Source organism: Nicrophorus vespilloides, unplaced genomic scaffold (genome assembly GCF_001412225.1).
Source record: "Nicrophorus vespilloides isolate i.1.1-1 unplaced genomic scaffold, Nicve_v1.0, whole genome shotgun sequence".
Lineage (NCBI taxonomy): Eukaryota > Metazoa > Arthropoda > Insecta > Coleoptera > Silphidae > Nicrophorus > Nicrophorus vespilloides.
Window position 1 is genome coordinate 91082 of NW_017099104.1, and position 20562 is coordinate 111643.

At 30.2% G+C, this 20562-nt stretch overlaps 1 long non-coding RNA gene across 1 annotated transcript in view; it reads left to right on the plus strand.

The window, feature by feature from the left end:
- The first annotated feature begins 8159 nt into the window (after nt 1-8159).
- Nucleotides 8160-20562, plus strand: part of LOC108564012 — a 33494-nt gene continuing 21091 nt past the window's right edge. Inside the window, exon 1 of the long non-coding RNA XR_001891118.1 lies at nt 8160-8824. This is a non-coding gene — a long non-coding RNA (uncharacterized LOC108564012). The remainder of the gene's footprint in view (nt 8825-20562) is intronic.

The following is a 20562-nucleotide window of genomic DNA, read 5'->3' on the forward strand; positions in this document are numbered from 1 at the left end:
GAAGAATCCGTGGCGAATACAAAATTGGCTAAAGCATTAAGAATTTCTGGACGATTTGGTCCCCCTGATTTTGCGCCAAAAGAGTGTCTATGGAAGTTGGCAACTGTATGTTCATTGAAGAGATGGTGGACAGTAGAGTTCTGTAGAAGCATTGTTTGGACATCCAAACAGGACGTGGTTGACGGTTCCTATTTCTCCACAGGAGCAGAGATCGGTGTTAGACAGACCAACTCTATATAATGAAAATATAAACTTATATGAAAGCACATATGCAACTAAATATACAGTCGTGTATAAGTCTTATGTATATATTATATCTTATTTTCTTCTTGAATTAATTAAATAATTCGTTTTTTTTTTATATTTCTTCAAAAGGTATGAATTAAAAATATCTATTAAATTGCGGTGGTCGATAAACACAGAGGAAAGGTCGAAAAACGATATTTATTATAAGAAATTACTTTGTATGTTTTACTAATTACTTTACATAATTGTCAACTAATTGGTTAGTTTATCGCTTCGAAATAATTTAAAAATGTTATTGCAGAAATTATAATAATAAAAAAAATAATTTTGACATACTCGGGATTTCGATGTAGTATGGATTTTGATTGTCGGAATTTCGATATAATTGGGATTTTGATATAATTGGGATTTCGATACAGTCGGGATTTCGAACATCGAACGGAATTTCGGTTGTCGGGCTTGCAATTGCCCGGTAATTAAAATTAATACGGCATAAATAAAATAATTATGATACATACCTAATTCTTTATTACTTCTCTTTTTTTATTTTTTTCTTCGGAGACATTCTTTCAAGGGTTCAATAATCACATAATATGTTTGAACAAAATTTTGGAAAATGATGTAGTAGGCGTACAATCGGAGACTTCTCTTGTCCTCGTCACTCGTTATGCGAACGTCATTTTTGTTACAATTGTTTTCCTTGTTAAGCGTTTTGCTCGTTATGCGATTTTATCGTTATGCGAGGTGCTCGTTAGGCGAGGTTTCACTGTACATATAATTCTAAGAATCAAATAAAGATATTAATTCACTTCACAGTGATGTAAATTGTGCGAGTACTTCTGTCTGAATGAAGTAAAGACTTAAAATCAGAATTCAATTTGATTGTATGTAAATCTTTCGCAACAGTTTCGAAAATATTGCTATAGTGTGTAATTTTTATTGTATATTGTATTATTAAATAAATATATTATTATCCTCTTATTTTATGAATGTTTGTGAAAAAAGTGCGATGTCCGATTTAGATGGAGGAGGACCTGGCGCCGAATAGACGAAATCCTCAATCGAGATGGAGTTTTTTTTTGTTTGTTTGTTTTGTTCAGAATAAAGTGGATGCAGAATACAAGGAAAGGGAAGTTGCATATCATTGCTTGAAAGTCTTTCATCCAAATGAAAAATATTCTATTCAGTCGATCGTGGATAATGCAAGATGAAAATTATACTGACATTAAATATTCAATTCAATATAAATACATATTATTATTAGATAAAAATATTATTGCTTATGTCTGCGTTGAACAATTGTAAAAGTGTTATTTTTTTATTTCGTCTTTTTTCCTTAACACAATTATCGTTTATTACTTTTTGCGTTTTATCGTACAAATTCTAGACGTGGTGAAAATGTAATATTTCTTTATTATCTTACAAGATGTAATTTTATAATAAAAAATATAATCAATAATTATGTTTATTGCATGTTTTTATTAATTTTCTAAAGTGATAAAGAAATTCTAGATGTTAATATTAATTGTACAACTTTAAAAAATATTTTATATTGAGTTGTGAAAAATATTATATATTTTTTATATTTTATAATCTAATACTATATAGCGCTAATTTCTTTTTTTATTTATTGCATATTCTGATTTAAAAAATATATTTTTGTTACCTTCCATTTTATTTACAATCAATTTTATAAAAACATGAGCAAATTTTATTGAATTTCGACCATTGTTAATTTTTCTTTAGTTGTTGAATCTCAAAGGTAAATCCAGTAGCTTAAATCGTTTCAGCCTATTTTTATATCGGCTATTGTTATTCCAAGTAGATTCCTCCACTGATTTTAATTGAAGATCCTCGTAAATTCTTATATTCCTCTACCAATGTTCGTCCTTAGTCTCTTCAAAACAAAAAGCAACGCCACTTAGTTCAAAAAGAAAAACTAAAACGTAGTAACAATTTTAAAGGGAAGAAAGACCTATGGTCGATAACCCTATGAAACAATTGACTTTCTTTTTTGATTTATTATTTTTGTGTTATTGTATTGAGTTTTTATTTTGTAATTGCGTTTGTATTTTGTTCTGCTTCAATTTTCACAAAAAAAATGATTATTACAACTTATTTTCTATCGTCTTTAGTTCATTAAATTTCTTTCATTCGTTCTTCTTTTTCTACTCTCTAATATTAACAGTTCCTTTTTTATGATTCGCAAGCTATGATTCGTTTTTCTTCTTCACCGCTTTTTTCATCTTCTTCTATTTACTAATTTGGATATAATCTTGGTAATATTTGTCCAAAATAATTTAACGATCTCACTTTTTGGAGCTAGTGAATGAACGTCTTTGTTTAAACGTTCTGTAGATTTTGTAAAATAACTGAAAACCTCATTAAAGTAGTCCACCCGTGGCAGAGATACAAAGATTCTGCCAAATATCGTTCGGGGCAGCATATCTTCGGGGTCTTCAGGGAAAGAGGGCATTTCCCCCGTAGGAGTGCATCAGCCTAAGGATTAGCGGGAATCGATTGATTCAAGATTCAGATTCAGACTGGTGAACTGGAAGGCCACAGTAGCTGAGACTTAACGCTGATGTAGATCACTAGCTCTGAGATTGCAGAAGGATTAGTTTACTAAGTTTATTAACTATTGTTAGTGATTATTTTTAATAATGGCTTCTCCAAAACGAGTAATCCTGACGATTCGACATACATGTGTCCTAACATGCTACCTTGCGGTACACCTGACATAATTGGATACACTTTTACATGAAATAGTCTTCAAGTCAAATACGAATGTATTGTTTTATAAAAGTTGCATGGTAGAATCTTCTTTAATTTATTGAGTAATCCCGTGTGCCACACTTTGGCGAATGGCTGAGGCACATCTAAGAATGCGCCTTACTTACTCAATGTTATCGTGTTGATAACGAAATCCAAACTAGTATTGTTATTACAATTTTCAGCCTATTTATTAATATTTTTTCAAACATATTTGATATTGTAGGAAGTAGATTTATAGGTCTTTGATTTTATATCTTTCGGAGCCTTTCCTGGTTTAGGAAGATTATTTGATATTTTCCATTAAGAGGTTCTTACAATAAAACTAAAGATAATTGTAAGGTACAGTAGATTTAGTAGTTCTGTAATGTTTTCCTTCTGGTTAAATCGTATCCAGGTATATTTTTATTCGGTTATTGACGAGTGTTGTAATAATATATGGCATTATTGGTTAATAAACAAACATTTCTATTTTGATTCGCGGTTTTTTGGAGTCCTTTCCGATGGATATGGTCTTGTCTTTATTGCTTCTAGCTCACATACCATTTTCTTACCGAATTGGCGGAACTCAACTTTTAGAGTTGATAATTTACCTGAAAGTATCCACTTTAGTTAGCATCCGATTTCCGAGATAATCTTATTCGCAGCTTTATTTAGTTTAAACAATAAATTTAAATATATAAATGGACCAAAAGGACCAAAAAACAATAATTCTAAATGTTATCTAACATTTTTTATTGGTCAAATTGCTGTAATTATCTTATTTTTATTTGGCATAATTATCATTGAGCAAAAAATATGTGGGATCGATTTGAAAGTAAATTAAGAAATGGAATTACGTCGCGTTTCAGTGTTAATTGCATAATTAATCCGATGAAAAAAAAAATAATAAAGGAACAAATAAAATGTAAGCGGACAAAGGCGACGGGAATAATTGTATTCCGAGCACATTTTTCATCGTCGCTGCTACCATTCATGTAACAGTAAAAAAAATTGAATGTTCTCGACGACGTTGAAAAAAAGAAGAAAAAAAAGCTAACAAAGAAGTGATCCGCTTTATTCGAATAAATGGGGATAATTGTTTATGCATAGGAATCAACTTGCTGTTATTGCAATATAGTGTTCCTCGATATTTATTTGCAATAATCAGTTATGTGATAGCAGTTTGCCCATGAAGTGTATATTTCTTTTGCCGCGAATCTGCAACGTATTTGTAACCTTAACATATTCGGAATTCTAATTAGTTTTTATTTGAATGCGGGCCAGAATCGCTACTGAACCGAAATTATATTCTATAGAAAATAAAACAACAACAGAAACGCGTGTGCTATTGTTTTGCGAGGTGAGTAGTCATTTAGTCTTAATTTAATTTAATTTGGTTTTAAGTTTATTTTTTGCACCTCTATTGAAAATTATGACTGTATTTCTTTATGACTGTATCAATATTGTTAATATTTGGAGCAAATTTCCTATTATGGTATAATTTAGTATAATGTAAATTATGGACTAAAAGTTATGAAACTTTCTGTATTAATAAAGTAGTACATCAATACCTCGCATACTGCGGTTATGTGATCTGCCAATATAATGTTTCAAACTGGACTAAACGAGGACTTTAAATCCATTTAAAAATTAACAGCACAATAATCTGAAGACAAAATAATTTTGTTTTCTAATTATTTTATAATATATTTTATAAAAAAAAATGTTATTATATCAATAAGATCGAAAGTCTTTACTATTATTAAATATGTAGATTATATAAAACAGGGCTTCCCAAACTTTTCCTGCAACGGAACACTTCGTAAATTCTAAAATTTTCACGAAACATCAATAAAATGAGATAAAAACATTCATCATTAAAATTAGCGATTTTCACGGAAACATAGTTTAAATAAATCGTTACCATTGATTTTGCAAATTAAAGTAAATAATGCATTATATAAGATTGTGTACAATTGCATTAATATTTTGTGAAAATAATCCTTAATTAGGTGTTATAGATAATTGTTTAAATCATTTTACTGCTAAGAAATTCCAGTGAATTTTGTATTTCTTTTTTTTTCCGGAGAAAATCGTAAAATGCCCTACTACAAGGCAACTGCGAAATCGAAAATGGAAATCCTCAATATGAATTGAGCAGCAAATAAATCAATACTTTTTATGTATAAGTATAGTGCGAATGCTACCGTTCCAGAATTTTTAATCGTAAAGTGAAACATTTTTTCCTTATCAGCAAACACAAATTATATTTGCAAATTCTAGTCCGCTATAAACAAAGATAACAAAAAAATATATCTGAACAAAATTTTACAAAAATGATGTGATGCGGGACTTCTCTTCTCCTCGTCACCCGTTGTGCGAAACGTCGCTCGTTAAGCGAGTTATTTTTGTTAGATTTTATTTTGCTTGTTATGCAAAATAATCATTATGTGAGGTTCTACTGTATATTCTTCCATGGGTGCGCCTAATTTGTGGAAAAATAATCTAATAGTGCAACAGTTTTTGCTTTTTAAATGATCTTTCACTGTAGACCTTACCCTTACGAGGATTCCTTGATTGTTTGACGTGGATCGGACTCCAACCAATGAGTTTAAAGTGACATCATAGATCTTAAGAGAACTCCCTGAATTTCGTTTATCCTGAACTCTCTTCATCATTTTGGAACTTTAGAAACCATTTATAGGACTTTCGTGGATTCAACTTGTCAAAACAATTACAAATAGAGCTTCAAGACGATACCAAACACGACATATGTCGGTGATCGATGCCGTTGTTTGAAAACGCACTAATTGAAATTATGATATACAGTGAAACCTCGCTTAACGAACACCTCTCATAAGTAGCATTTTGCTTAATGAGCAAAATTAGTTGTTAGAAAAATGACTCGCTTAACGAACAACGTTTCGCATAACGAGTGACGGATTGCGCGCCTGCTACATCATTTTTAAAACTTGTGTACACATATTGTGTGTATTTTTTAATATGATTAACTATACGAGTATTTCACTATACAAGTAAAAACGTACGAGAACAACAGGCGAAAAACGCAATCGCCAAGCCCGGTTTTGCTGTGTGTTCGGTGGGATTGGAAGGGAATCCTCCACTATGAACTGCTCTCATCGGGACGAGAAGCGTTCAAAATTGGCCAATAGGAAGAGTATTGTGTTACATCAAGATATTGCCAGGCCGTACACATCTTTAAAGACGCGAGAGCTTGGATGGGAGGATACGGCACCAATCACCATTTCAAGCATTTGCAAAATTTTCTTGATGGTAAAAAACTGGATTTAAGAGAGGCTTGTGAAAATGATCTGGTCAAGTTCTTTACCAATATAAACGAGGATTTCTTCAATCGCAAAATTATGAAATTGCCTTCAAAATGAACAAAAGTTATCGAACAAAACAGCGCATATTTAATCTAAATCCTAAAATTATAACTTTGTTAATTTCATCGTCAAAATAAAGAGAAAAAAAGCTCAGAACTTTTGACTACACCTAATATTATTAATATTAAATATTCAAATTAACGGAAAGCTCATGCTGTGCAACTGCATAAGTATATATCTTACAATTTAATACTGAAGCGTTAAGTATTGCTTTTCATGATTGCAGATGATATTCTAGTAAATTAATATGCAAATTGAAGCTAAAAACAATAAAATACAATAAAACAGACGTTCCCAAACTGTGTCCCGCCTTTGCTACAAGGGCGCCATGAAAATGGAAAAAAATTACTATTAACATAAAGTTCACCCTGAGATAGACCAATGTTTTGAGCAATGCATTAAGGGTGTTTTAAACCGAACAAATTTTGGGAATCGCTGCTATAGAGCATAATTTCTGAACTTTTTTGATGACTTCCAAATTGTTTTAATGACCGTCGAAAATGTGATAAATATTTAATGAGCCGGTTGGTGGTTAACATTGAAATAAAAACCAACTTAGTAAATAATTTAATGTTATAATGTTACATTTTTGCGGTAAAAAAATGACTAAACCATGACTAAACCGCGGATAATAAACACTGCTTTAAATAGTGTCTGTAGAATGGTTGCATTCCTTGATAATTTTGGATTTCATTTATAATGCTGATTATGTTAATTGTAACTAAGAATATAGAGTATTACATATAACGGGTCTTCATCAAAATCCCGACAACCGAAATACCGTCAATCGAAATCCCGACGTTCAAAATCCCGAATATATCAAACGAATGTATCAAAATCCCGAAAATTTCTACAATAACATTTTTAATAAGAATAAATTATTATTTTGTTGAATTATTCATAATAAAAATTAGTTGTTAATATGTTGTTATTTATTATTAATAACAATTTAAATATTTTCGATATAGTCGGGATTTTGATACAGTCGGGATTTTGGTTGTCGGGATTTCAATACAGTCGGGATTTCGAACGTCGGGATTTCTATACAGTCGGGATTTCGATTGCCATCGCATATAACATATATTTTTTTATTATTTTTATTATTATTTTAAAATTACGTTGTGCCAAATTAATGAGACTTCTGTTGCTGAATACACTTCACTAATTTTTATATTCGCATGCAAAAGTTAATTCGGAGTAAATTAATATTGACCGTTGTGGAAAATTGCTTTTTGCCCAGATGTGTGGTAGCAAATGCAATAAAACAGGTGCTGATATTCCTTCCGAATTTGTATCCAAAATTGTACAAAAGTTTTATTCCTGAAAAAACTGAAATCCTTTGTCAATTCAAGCAGAGTGTCATCGTGGGTTGGTGGTAAATTGATATTATCCCAGTTATGAAGATAATCTACAATTTTGTGCTATCAAGTTCATTATATGAAATATATTTGTGAATTTTTCTATCTATCAACTCTTAAAAGCGTCCTTTTAATGATGCTTTTCAGTATAATTCCAGATCGTATTCTTAGCAGCGAATATGCAGATTGAAGTTCGTCGTGTAGGGGAGAAATGATATATGAATGATATCGTAATGATAGCTGCTGCATCAAATGAAGTTTTTGCGACGTGGGGAATTTATTCTTAATTTAATTCGATGCAAATGAAAGGCCTTAGTGATTGCCGTGTTCGGCGATGTACGCGTGCGTCGTGTAGACGGGCGCCGCGACGCCGGCGTTCCTGTTGCCATCCTCGTCGCGCCCACGTCGGACATACCGTTCCATCTTTCTCGTCCCGTTTTCCATTCACATCGCAGAGCCTCCTGCCTGTCTTTTCCAGAGTGCATCCGAAGGAAATCGATAACACCGGATCCACGCGCGTTCGTCTCTGTCTAGCACGTAGAGAGGGCGCGATTCCATCGCCACCCTGTTTTCGCGCACATCCAAAAACGACTGGAAGATCGTTTTCTCGTTCGGGGGTTGCCGCCTCCTGCTGCTAGTGGCCGCACTCGCGCTGCCGCCCGTCGACCCAGCTGGGTACGAACGACACCGCACTGGACGTCGGCACGGATCCGGATAAACGACGTCGGCACCAAACGTAGCATATACACTCATCGGAGCACCCGATTCTGCTCAGTTCGTGGGTGAATTTCGTTCCGCCAAAGACGTCCTCTTCATCATTTCGCTTCAATCGCACGCGTCTGTGGTCCTTCCACACAGTTTTATATGTGTTTTTTTTTCCGTTTGGTGGTTTGAATTATTTTTTTCCCATTGACCATCATCGTCGAAGACTGGAAGCATGAAGATGGTCACCTAACTTCTTAGTTTCTACTAACTTAGGCACCATTTGATTATTTTTGTTTTATTTGAATTTAATAATCGATTACCGCACATCAGGAATAACAACTCACTATCAAATAGGTAATATTTCAATTTACTACAAAGCCGCTTCGAGCAAATTACATTACATGTTTAATACAAACATTTATTTACTACCTTATCACATTCATTTTCAAATTCTCTTCATGAGATGTATTTATAATATTAAATGTATTTATAAAGTATTGACTGAAATTTTGTATCAAACATGCTCAAATTTTATTTGTATAATCATCATATCTTTTTATTGGGTACTTTCGTACAGTAAAAAGAGATTTTTATATTCATATCACGTTTTTCATAGCAAAGAAACATGAAAATATATTCCTAGATAATACAAATAGTTTCTTTCATTACTATAATTGCAACTTTCATATATCTATTTGGTAAATTTTTACGCTATAATTTGAATATTCATATCAAATTTTCATAATGTAAGATGAACTGGTTGGAATATATTTTTAATAATAATTTTAATTTGTATTTAAAAATTTAATAATTTTATTCAAGTTAATTTTTAAAGATTTTAAGAGGCGAAAATGATGTAATAAAGGATGGGACTGGAAAACTAAATTATCTAACAGTTATTAGTTTACTTTAGATTTCAGTATTTGAAGTCACGATAATGTGATTTATTTAAAACGTAAATTTATAAACACATTTATATCATATTTTCATCATAATTTTAGTTATATATTCCAAATATAATTTACATGATTTCTGAAAGCATAAGAATTATTGCAATTGTTGATGTGTTTTTTTTTTTCAGATCTTTTCAGTAAACTTTGATATAGACTTAAGTAGATGTATAAAACACATAGTTTTAATTTTTCTTAATTTAATTACCAAATTTTATTTATTATATTTTAGTCTTTTAATTTGTAGCTTTTATGAAATCAATAATTGATGATGATTTGAGAAAATTTGATGGAAACAAATAATTTTATCATGCATTTGCAAAAAAAACCTCAGAGAATTACAAGAACCACTACCATGGTTTTATCCATAAAAATAACATTTTAATTATGAATTATGTACTAAAAAATGGATATCATTAATGTTTAATTATGTTAACATAATAAACTATAATAACATTTTAAATTTCGTTTTATTAAAAAGGAATTAACAGAAACAATTATTATTTGAACATTTAAATATGATACAATTTTTGAGTTAATGTACTTTTACTTAATAAACCCGCGAGTTGTGTCAATTTTACAGACAAAATGTAGACACAGAAAGGAATTACAAACGTCACAGAAATTACTAAAATTTAGTTGTATTCATAAAAAGTAGTTCAAACGTCTTACTAAGTTGCCTAAATTTACCTAAGTTTACCAACTTTTTGCATCGAATCAAATATCTCTGATAATATGCATTATATAAGCTTAATCTATTTTTATTAATGTGTCATTATCTAATGATAACAGGTTTATAATGAAGATTTAGAATATTTTGTTAGAACTGTGTAAACAAAATTATTTTTACTATAATATTTAAGCAGATTTATTTAGCCCTTTTTGATTAAGATGAAAATTAGTAAAAAAAAATAGAATTACTGTACTGTATGATTAGGTTACAAAATTGCTATTTAAATTAACTTATATACAGTAGAAACTCGCTTAACGAGTGACTTTTCGCATAACTAGTGACGATGAGAAGAGAAGTTTCGGACTGTGCGCGCCTGCTACATCATTTTCAAAACTTGTGTATTTTTGAATATATTAAAAATCTTTTCTTTGTCATCTTTGTTTATAGCAAATTATACTTTGCAAATATAATTTGTGTTTGGAGTGAAAGCAAAACAAAAATGTATTGTGTCCAACCATTATTGTAATAAATAAACAAACTGTGTACGCTTTTTTGTATATAAACAAATATAAACAGAGTTCTTTGTGTTAGAAATAATTCTAGTTGTAACTTAGTATTGTTTGCGATTACATATTGAAAATATGTTTTCGGTCATGTTATGATCTTTTTTTTTATGCAAAATGTAATAACACTTTCATATCTCCGAATAAAAAGCCAAAGAATATAAAATAAGAATAGATATTAAAAGCAAAATCATTGAGAAACGATACCAAGTTATTCTTTATTTTCGGCATAGAATGTATTATCGTATCTTTTACATTAGTTTATATGTGGAAAATTGTTTCATTATACAAGTAAAAGACCGGAAATTTTAGAACAGATTATGAGATTCCACTGTATTTTAGATAATGAATTTATGTTTGTGATTAAATCTCATTCTAATAAATATTATAGCTTGCTTGCTTTTTCTCACTCAATGTGGTTTTGTTATAGACATTTTAAACAAAACACTTCTCGAATAAGTTCAATAAAAATAAAAAATCGGAGTTGGGTTCAACTATGCATTTGTTTGTTCACTGTTTTGTTTTAAACAATGCAACTGTTCTACTATTATTGACATAAAACAAAATACATATCAAGACCAACCTTTATCGAATAAACTAACCTAATAAAAAACAGACAGCATTTCGCTTAACGAGTGAGGATGAGAAGAAAAGTCCGCGCCTGCTACATCATTTTTAAAACTTGTGTACACATATTGTGTGTATTTTTGAATATGTTTCAATATACGAGTAAAAATCCGCAAATTTTGGAAAGGATTAAACTCGTTAAGCGAGGTTCCACTGTATATTCAAAATACTCTGACGACTGATGAAAACTATACGACATAGTACATTAGTAGTTGATGGGTTTTTTAAATAATTAAACTATCATTAAAAAAATGAAATAATTAGGAAATATTACTTAAAAATTATATAATGAAATGAATAATTTATTGTAAACTTATTAAAATTTGTAACTGCGATCTAGAATAATGAAATGAACAGATTCTTTCTATAAGTTAATAATTAACAAAAATATACATAATTTAACTATACATTCACACATAACAAGGTGTTAGAATTGTTTTATTATATAATAATTAGTATATTTGTTAAAATATAACAATTTAATTTCGGTGTGTCTAATCATGATTTTTAACATAATTTTTGAACATTTCTAAAATCATCAATCAAAGTATACTTGCATTAATCATATTATAAATATATTTTTTATTGTAATTTTATGAAATGTTTATTGAAATCTTTTATATATTCACGAATTTTAAACGAAAATATCATATATGATGAATTCTTAAAAATTTCAATCTTTACTAAAGCAAGATTACATTTGCTCCCACACAAAATGAGACGAGTTTAAATGTATTAAAATAGGGGAGGGCCACGATTCTCATATCTCTCTTTCTCTTTTTTATTAATCCTAGCAACGAGACGAAAATTGAATTGGGGTTTTCTCCCGGAACGTAGAATATGCGTGCATTTAATTATTCATCTTCCCATTCGACACCCTCTCACAGCATTCTCTGCCATAATATGTTTGAATGCTTGTAAAAATGAATCTCATTTTTTTTTGTTTTTCTTAATTATTCATACGCTCGTATTCATGTGCATACGAATTCGTTGGATCAATGAGTTTCCACTAGGTCGCGCAAATATTAGAACGCGAAATTATTCATGATGAAATCGGATTCTGGCTGTAGACAACGAGCGTTGCATAACGCTGCCTGCCATTACTAATCTAGTTTTTGGGGTGGAAGGTCGACGCCTTTAATATTCGTTTTATCGATATCCTCCACGGATGTTACGTAATTTGTATTTGCTTAATGAAATTTAATTAATTTTGTCGTTTTATTTTTGTCTCGTGAGATTGATTTGGTGTTAACGTAATTTGGCAGGATCTTGAAAAGTAGGTTACAATTTGTTATTTTACTGCGCGATGAGATTATCTAATTATTTGAATTGCATTATCTCATAGTGCGGGTAATCGGTTTCGCCAATATCAGGGACTGTTGGATTCGAGGACATAAACATAAATAGTACAAAATGAGACTTGACTGTTAAAGCAAAAAATCTGATGATTTATGTAGACAATTTATTTAGAATTTATTTTTACTTAGATTTGAAATTTTTAAACCGTGAATCAGCACTGATTGAAACCGCACTATGCGAGTTATTGGTGTATATCTAAAATTAACTAAGTAATTTAATTAAACAATAACAAAATGCATAAAAGTATTATCTACTGAAAACCACAGATAAACGTTTTCTTTTATAAAAACAAAACTTTGTTACAATTTCAGACTGTCAATTTTCTTATTTAGTGCTGTCCTGTTTTGTCATGGAACCAATAATTATATATTTAGTTAAATTAAATGTCAATGAAAAATACCCTATTATGTTGTTTTGCTCATAACTTTTATTGAGGTTATGATAAATTTAATTTGATTTTTTTTTAATGATGTGTCAAATTTTAATTTATCTTCATAATTTGAAACTTCTACTTTTTATATAAAAAGTTTTTTTTTAAATATGAAGTTTCTTTCAAGAAATACAATAAAATGATAACGTTGTTGTATTAACATATGTCTTTATGTCAACTTTAATTTGATAAACTTGTAGTAAATGTCAAATTTTACATATTTAATTTACATAATATTGGTTGAAATCCGTCAATTTGACAGTTCAGATATCATAAATTTGTTTAATTTTTAGAATATGGAATAAGTTTAAGGAAAATACCCAATAGACCAAAGGTTCCCAATTTTTCTGTGTCGTAGACCCCTTGACATGTTTTTCGGTTTTGGGTAGACCCCCTACTTACCTGATATTGATTTTTTTGCAAATTTCTCACTGTAGTGAAGTTTAGTGTTAAAAACTTAAAGTAAAAACACATGTTAAGTTTTATACATAAATTAAAACTACTCAAAATAAAATTTTGTATCTGTTATATAAAATATACATAACATAAAATAAACTAAGCAATAAGTAAATGTTTTTACTGAGAAGGATGAACCTGATGTTTTAATACTAAATTATCAACATTTGGCGTCAATTTTTGTAAGGTTTAATCTTAAATCTCCTCGGCTAATGATGTCCAGTCTGTTTCTTTTTTTTGTTAGGAGATTGGTAACAGCGCAGAACCCCTTTTCCACTAGGCATGACGATGGAAAGGAAATTAAAAATTTCCTTGCCATATTCCATAATACGGGATAAGTAACGGGTATGTTGTTTTGCAGCCAGAATTGCTGATATCCGTTTTTAAGTTCTTCGTTTGTACTTAGTTCAGTCAGTTCCTCTTGTATTATGACATTCGTTTCTTCTATGTGGGTTAATTATCCACGGTGGTATTACCATAGTCAAAACGTCCTCAAACCTAGTTTCTAAATCTGAATAGAGGGCATTTAAATGTTGAACGTAGGTTGAAACGTCGTCTTCCTGGCAGTTTGTCTGTGACAAATTGGGGAACTGGGAAAATTAGCCCCGTCCAATATTTTGCTTCATTAGTTTAACACTGGCAAGAAACGCTAAGATGGACTTTGTTTTAGTCAAATTTAGACTGTCGCCTTGTAACTGCAAATTAACCATATTAAATTTTGTAAACAAATCTATTAAATTGGCGATGTCTGTTTTCCACTTCATTAAATTGTCTTTTGAAATTTTATCTTTAGTATGCAAAAAATCTTGTCAAACATAAGCCTTTCGACAGTCAGCGTACTTCAGTGTGAAGGAGTAATTGATTAAAGTGTTTGTCATTTTCTTCACACGACTGCGCAAATAACTGCGTATTCAACGCGTTGCTTCGGATTCGGTTTACTGAGATTCATACAATCTAACACTCAAATTTTTAGCAACTATCGTGGACCCTCATTTTCATTTCATGGACCCCCAAATTTTTTTTCGCTGACGTAGACCCCTGGGGGGTCGATATAGACCACTTTGGGAATCACTGCAATAGACTTTAAAAGAAAGTGTAAAATAAATCTCGATAACAATTAATTATAATAAAATGAATTAATGTTATTACAAAAAAACAGTTATTTAACATTAAAATTATATTATCTGTTATTTGAATTATTACATTTCAATGTGAAATTCGTGCCATACCATACCATAATTTTACTATATGTTAACTACATTTTATTACAGTGATAATATTATATTAAAATATTTTGATAATATTTTTTTACTAAATTGATTTTATTTTATCTCATAATGCTTCTTTATTTTTTGAATTATTTGGTTTTCTCGGCATTTAAGTTTATGTCAATGTTGTGTTGTCGCCTATTTGACTTTTACTTTTAACTACGTATTATTATTGTATCATAAAACTAATCACTGAAACGAAGGACAACATTCTTGAATAAATTCAACAAATTACACAAAAATATGGAAAATTGATAAGAAAAAATGTATAATTTCATTTAAAGAACCGAATGATAACGTTAAAATTTATTACACACAAAATACCTAAATTATTATTGCTTTTTTCAATTTTATATAATTTTATTGTTAATGTCTATTAATATATTATTTATGATTTTTTTTTATCTAATTACTTTAATAATAAATCAAAAAGAACGTTTTCATTTTTGATTTACTATTAAATATTCAACAACAAATTCAATGTGTGCTATTTATGTGGTGTTTATTTTCAATTAATCCTCGATTTGTCCAGTTGTCAAACAGTGGCACAGAGAGAGGAATTGTTGTTTTACAGACGATTCCGCTTAGGGACAAATAGTAAAGAACGGAAACAAAACTAGAATTTTTATTTTCTTTATGATTGTTAATTTATCAATCAAGACTTTCTTTAATTACATAATAAGTATTTGAAAATATGATTTAAAAAAATAATATTATTTATCTGTAAAATGATAATGTTTATTTTATAATAAATAATAAAAATTAAGTAAATTTAAAACTAATAATAATAATAATAATTCACATATACATTTTATAACCCTTTTAAAATATGCAAATTTCGGGTTTGTATGTTTACTACAAACTGGATAAAAACATACATTTGTATGGCAAAATCGTCTATGGAAATGAATGAGTTTTGGTTTATTTATTTAAAACGTTTGAGCAAGTTTATTAATTAAAAGTTTTATGCATTTCATGGAATACTGAATTTCATAAATTATAAACAAAACTGTTTGCATCCCGGCGCAATAAATTATTTAATCCGATAAAACCCAGCTGTCCTGTAGCGACACGATCCACCCAATGTGAATCCTGAATATTCAGTATATAAAGTGTTGCATCAATAATAAAGATTTATATGGCTTAGCTCAGTCTTATCTGCATTTAATCCATAATTTTATTTCTCAATAGTTGTATATTTTTAATATTCAATATATTATAAATATTTTTGATTAATCGATGAAATATGTATGTAATATATTAGAGGAACCGTTGTTTCTGCGCTTCTCAATATTATTTAACAGATCATGGTGTACTTCTAAGCCAAGTCAAAGCCATTTTAACATTAAAGTGACTTGTTTACTTGTAAATAATTAAATCTTTTTTAATTTTTGCAATTTTGGGTGGAATTGTAAGAGTACATATTCAGCATTGTATGTTTTTGAGTTTCACAAGAGTACTAAAGCTACCAAAAACAATTGTGATGTTTATCCAAGTTAATCCAATTAAAGGTGGTTTTCTAAATTCAGATACGGTAATTTTGATCTTTTCGACTCGTATCAATAACGAAGACAACAAAAATTTTAGACAATGACGTGTTAAAGGCGGAGGTTGAAGCAAATTCGTGTCAGACAATCCAATAACTGTCAAACACTCTTGGTCTACCATCCAAGAACATTTGCAGCAGATTGGTAAAATATGCAGCTTAATCTGTCCGAAGAAAACAAAGCTAACCGATCCATCACATGCAACTTATAGCAACAACGGAACAACACATAAGCGTTTTTTTGATCGTTTGATCACTGGAGATGAAAAATGGGTCCTCTATGATAATCCAAACGCAAAATGGAGTGGGTTTTCATACCAAAAAAGCGCTTTTGTGTGTTTGGTGGAATATTCGCTTGGATCGTTCACTTGTCCAATCGTCCAATCCTGGATAAACTGTGTGAAGAATTGGATCGAGTACATCAATCTTTAGTTGAAAAGTATACAAGAATAGTCAGAAGAAAATGCGTTATTCTGCAAGACGATAATGCAAAACCGCACACAACATACTCGCCCGACATTGCACAATTTACATTTATCCTGATCACTACAGCACTTTTTATGTGATACAAAAATTTGAAAATTTGGATGATATCCAAAATGCCATCTCCAGATATTTTGCTCAAAAACTAATTGATCCGGCATTGAAAACTTACACACTAGAAGGCAAAAGGTTGATTATAACGAATGTGGTTACATCATTGATTAAAAATTTATTTTTTTGAATTTACTTTACTTTCCGTTCTCCCTAATATTATCGCAATTATTACTTGATGATATATTTATATTTAATGCTGGTTATTAATAATTAATAATAATGCAAATATTACTCGCCAAATACTAATGCATATGATGTTCGAGTAACTTTGAAACTCAACTTAAATCTAAAAACCATCTTATTATATACACTTAAGACTAAAAGATTTAACTAATGTACGCTAATTTAATTGTATTTAATGCACAGAAATGAATTTAAATTTTGTATAAAATGTCTTCTTCCCAATTAGATGTTAAATTTTAATTTATTTATGCTTTCTACATACCTTGAAAACTGGCAACAACTTGGTCTTGTTTAGAGTGCAATTGCAGATATAAAGTCCTATAAAAAAAAACAATTCTAGAACATTTATTAACATATAATACAGATTACGCATATCCATTGGAATTTGATATCGTTTTTTTTTTCTTCTGTTGTTGTTATTTTAATTTAAACAATCACGTTGACCTTCAGGCAATTCAATGATTTTTTATTGCGATTAAAAAAAAGGTAGGTAATCATGTGAATTGCATATTTCTATTTTGTCGTTGTTGTTGGAAAGAATGAAATTAGTTATTTATGCAAATTAAAACATTATCTTGAAGATTATGTTGAAAAATGTGTGAGCGGATGTCGAGTGATTCCATTCGTTTTCTCTAATCTCTTCGTCGGACTTCATTCTACTCTCAAATAGGAAGTTGAGTAATTCCTTAAATTTTACAATAGTTTACTGTTAACATGTGGTATTTCGAACTGCCTCTCGTTATCTATTCTATGGATGTTGCGTATCGAATTAGAAACTTGAAGTTGGCAAACGTTGAATAATTGTAATGTTGCAAACTTACTGTATTGTTGTGAAACTTTTTGGAATAAATCGATAGTTTAAATTGTAAAAGTGTTAAGGAAACGTACATTCTGTTATTGTAAAATATCAAGGTATTTACGCATTTACTATTATTGATTTATGATTATTTCCTTAAGTAAAAAAAAAAAATACGATATTCTCCTATCAATTACCATATTTTTGATCAATGACCTTTTGCCATCTTTCCATCAACTTCATTATCCCATGCTCATAGATCTAGTCTTTATCAGTAAAAAATTGAACTAGGTGTAATTTCAAGCGTTATCACTATTGAAGGTTTTACTATTTAAAGTCAGGTCTATACGGTAGATGTGACATTGTCTTCGTGGAATGCAACACCTTTACGATTTACCAACTCTTGACGTTTTCCTTGAATTGCAGAGTTTATTCTTTCCAATATACGACTATACACATCTGAATAAATGGTTTGGTTCATAGGAAGCAACTCAAAATTCATTCATACCTTTGTAATCCCACCAACCTGGCCGCATAATTTTCTTTTGGTGTAGTTCAGCTTTCGATGTTGTTTGCGCTGGTTCATTTTCTGTAGACGATGACCGATTTCGTTCGATGTTATGATAAACTATCCATTTCATCAGCAGTTATTATCCGTATTAAAAAAAGTTCGATTTCCTTGCATTTGAGATGCAAATCGCAGATGTTAATGCGTTTAGTTAAATGAATTTCCTTTAATTCATGAGGAAACCAAATATTGAGTTTTCTAACGAATCTCATATGATTTAAATGATTTTCAATTGCTGTGTGCGATACATTTTACCTTTCTGCAATCTCTCGTATAGGAATATGAAGATCCGAATAAATTATGGCTTTCATTTGATCATCATCAATTTCACTCATAGTTCATCTTTGAGTGAAAAATCGCATAAAAAAAATACACTGAATTTTGGTTCACAAATGCCAAAACTATATAATTGTAACATTGGCAGAAGACATTCAAAAGAAACACTACTCCCATTCAAATTTAAAATCGACAATTACTCAAATAAATTACCCAATAGTTTAGTCCAATATATATTATTGAAATTATATAGATTTTATCAATTTTTAGTCATTATACATCTTCTACTTATTGTATAATTTGAATATAAGCTATTCTTAAATTTGTTACATCAGGGGTTCCCAAACTTTTACGGTTAGCGATGTCCCAAGTCAAGACATTTCTTCTATATTAAGGCGAACTTTATGTTAATAGTAGTTTTCCTTCAATGTTCGCGGCTCCCCGAGCGCCGCGGCGCATAGTTGGAGATGTTGGGTTGTTACATAAGTCTGTTCGTATTTCGGTGTGTTGACGCCAAGAGTACGGTGAGGGGATATTTTCATAACGATAATGTAGTGTACAGTTCTGGCTATATTTTAGAGTAAAGTTTATTTAATTTTGTTATCTAATCGAAAATAACGTGAATTACCATATACTATATTATTTTCGAAAACAAAAAACGCAAGTAAAGTATCCAAAAAGCTTAGATATGGAAGCGCTCCAACCTTCTGGAGATATAGCATTATGAAATTGCATGAACATTGAATCAGATTGATACAAAATAATGCGCAATATATTTAATAATATAGCCTTTTTAGAATGTAAAAATGCATTATGTAACAACTTCAATACATAGCTCACATTCGAATATACTATTATCAACAATTATCACCAAATTCGAAACTGAAACATTCATCATTATTGAAGTGTATGTTGCACATTTGCAAGATCTAGTTCGATTAGAGCACTGCAGTTTCTGGTATTAACCAATCTCTATGCAGTTTGATATCAACTGTTTAGTACATGTGTACAATTCGCCCTTGAGGGATTTGAAATGCCACAAATTTCCTTCCCTAAAGGGAGGGAACCTGAGCATTTCCGTTTGCATTAATTACACGTATAATCAGTATCATTATTTAATGACACCGCAAATCAAATGCTGGTTTAGAATATCCTGAGGATTCAAACTACGACTGAGTTGGTTGCAGAACCCTTATTAAGATCTATATATACAATAAGATATCTATCAGTTAGAACTTTGTGTTAATGATAAAACGAGTTGTAATTTATTTTTATTACATACAATTTAATTAGTGGTGTTCATTTTTCTCACAATTCATTTTGATCGTTAAGCGAAACGCTCGTTATGCGAGGTTCCACTGTACGTTATAAGTTACTCTCATTTTCATACAATAATAATAATGAAACAAAAAGTGATGTTGCGTCGTGTCCCGGGATTAATAATCTCTGGACACCGTGGATTATCTTGTAGTTATGTCTAAGACTCCAGTTTATGAATATTCTTAATTATGTTTATTATACACATCACAGTTTTTATTGAGAATTCAACTATATAATGGTTGATCTCATGGATTATTAACTAAGAGTTATATTCTCATCTTAAGTTAGTAATTAAGAAGTAAGTGCTCTTCCTTGGACTCTCCCAAGAAAGACCATGTTCGCACTTCAACCCTCGAACTAACTTCTCAGTTCGGCCCCATAACTAAGACTAAATTAATATAACAAAAGTGTCATCTTATACGTACTGAATACGTCAAAGGCCCCGCTGTCAGTAAGGTCCAAAGGATGAGAAATCTTACA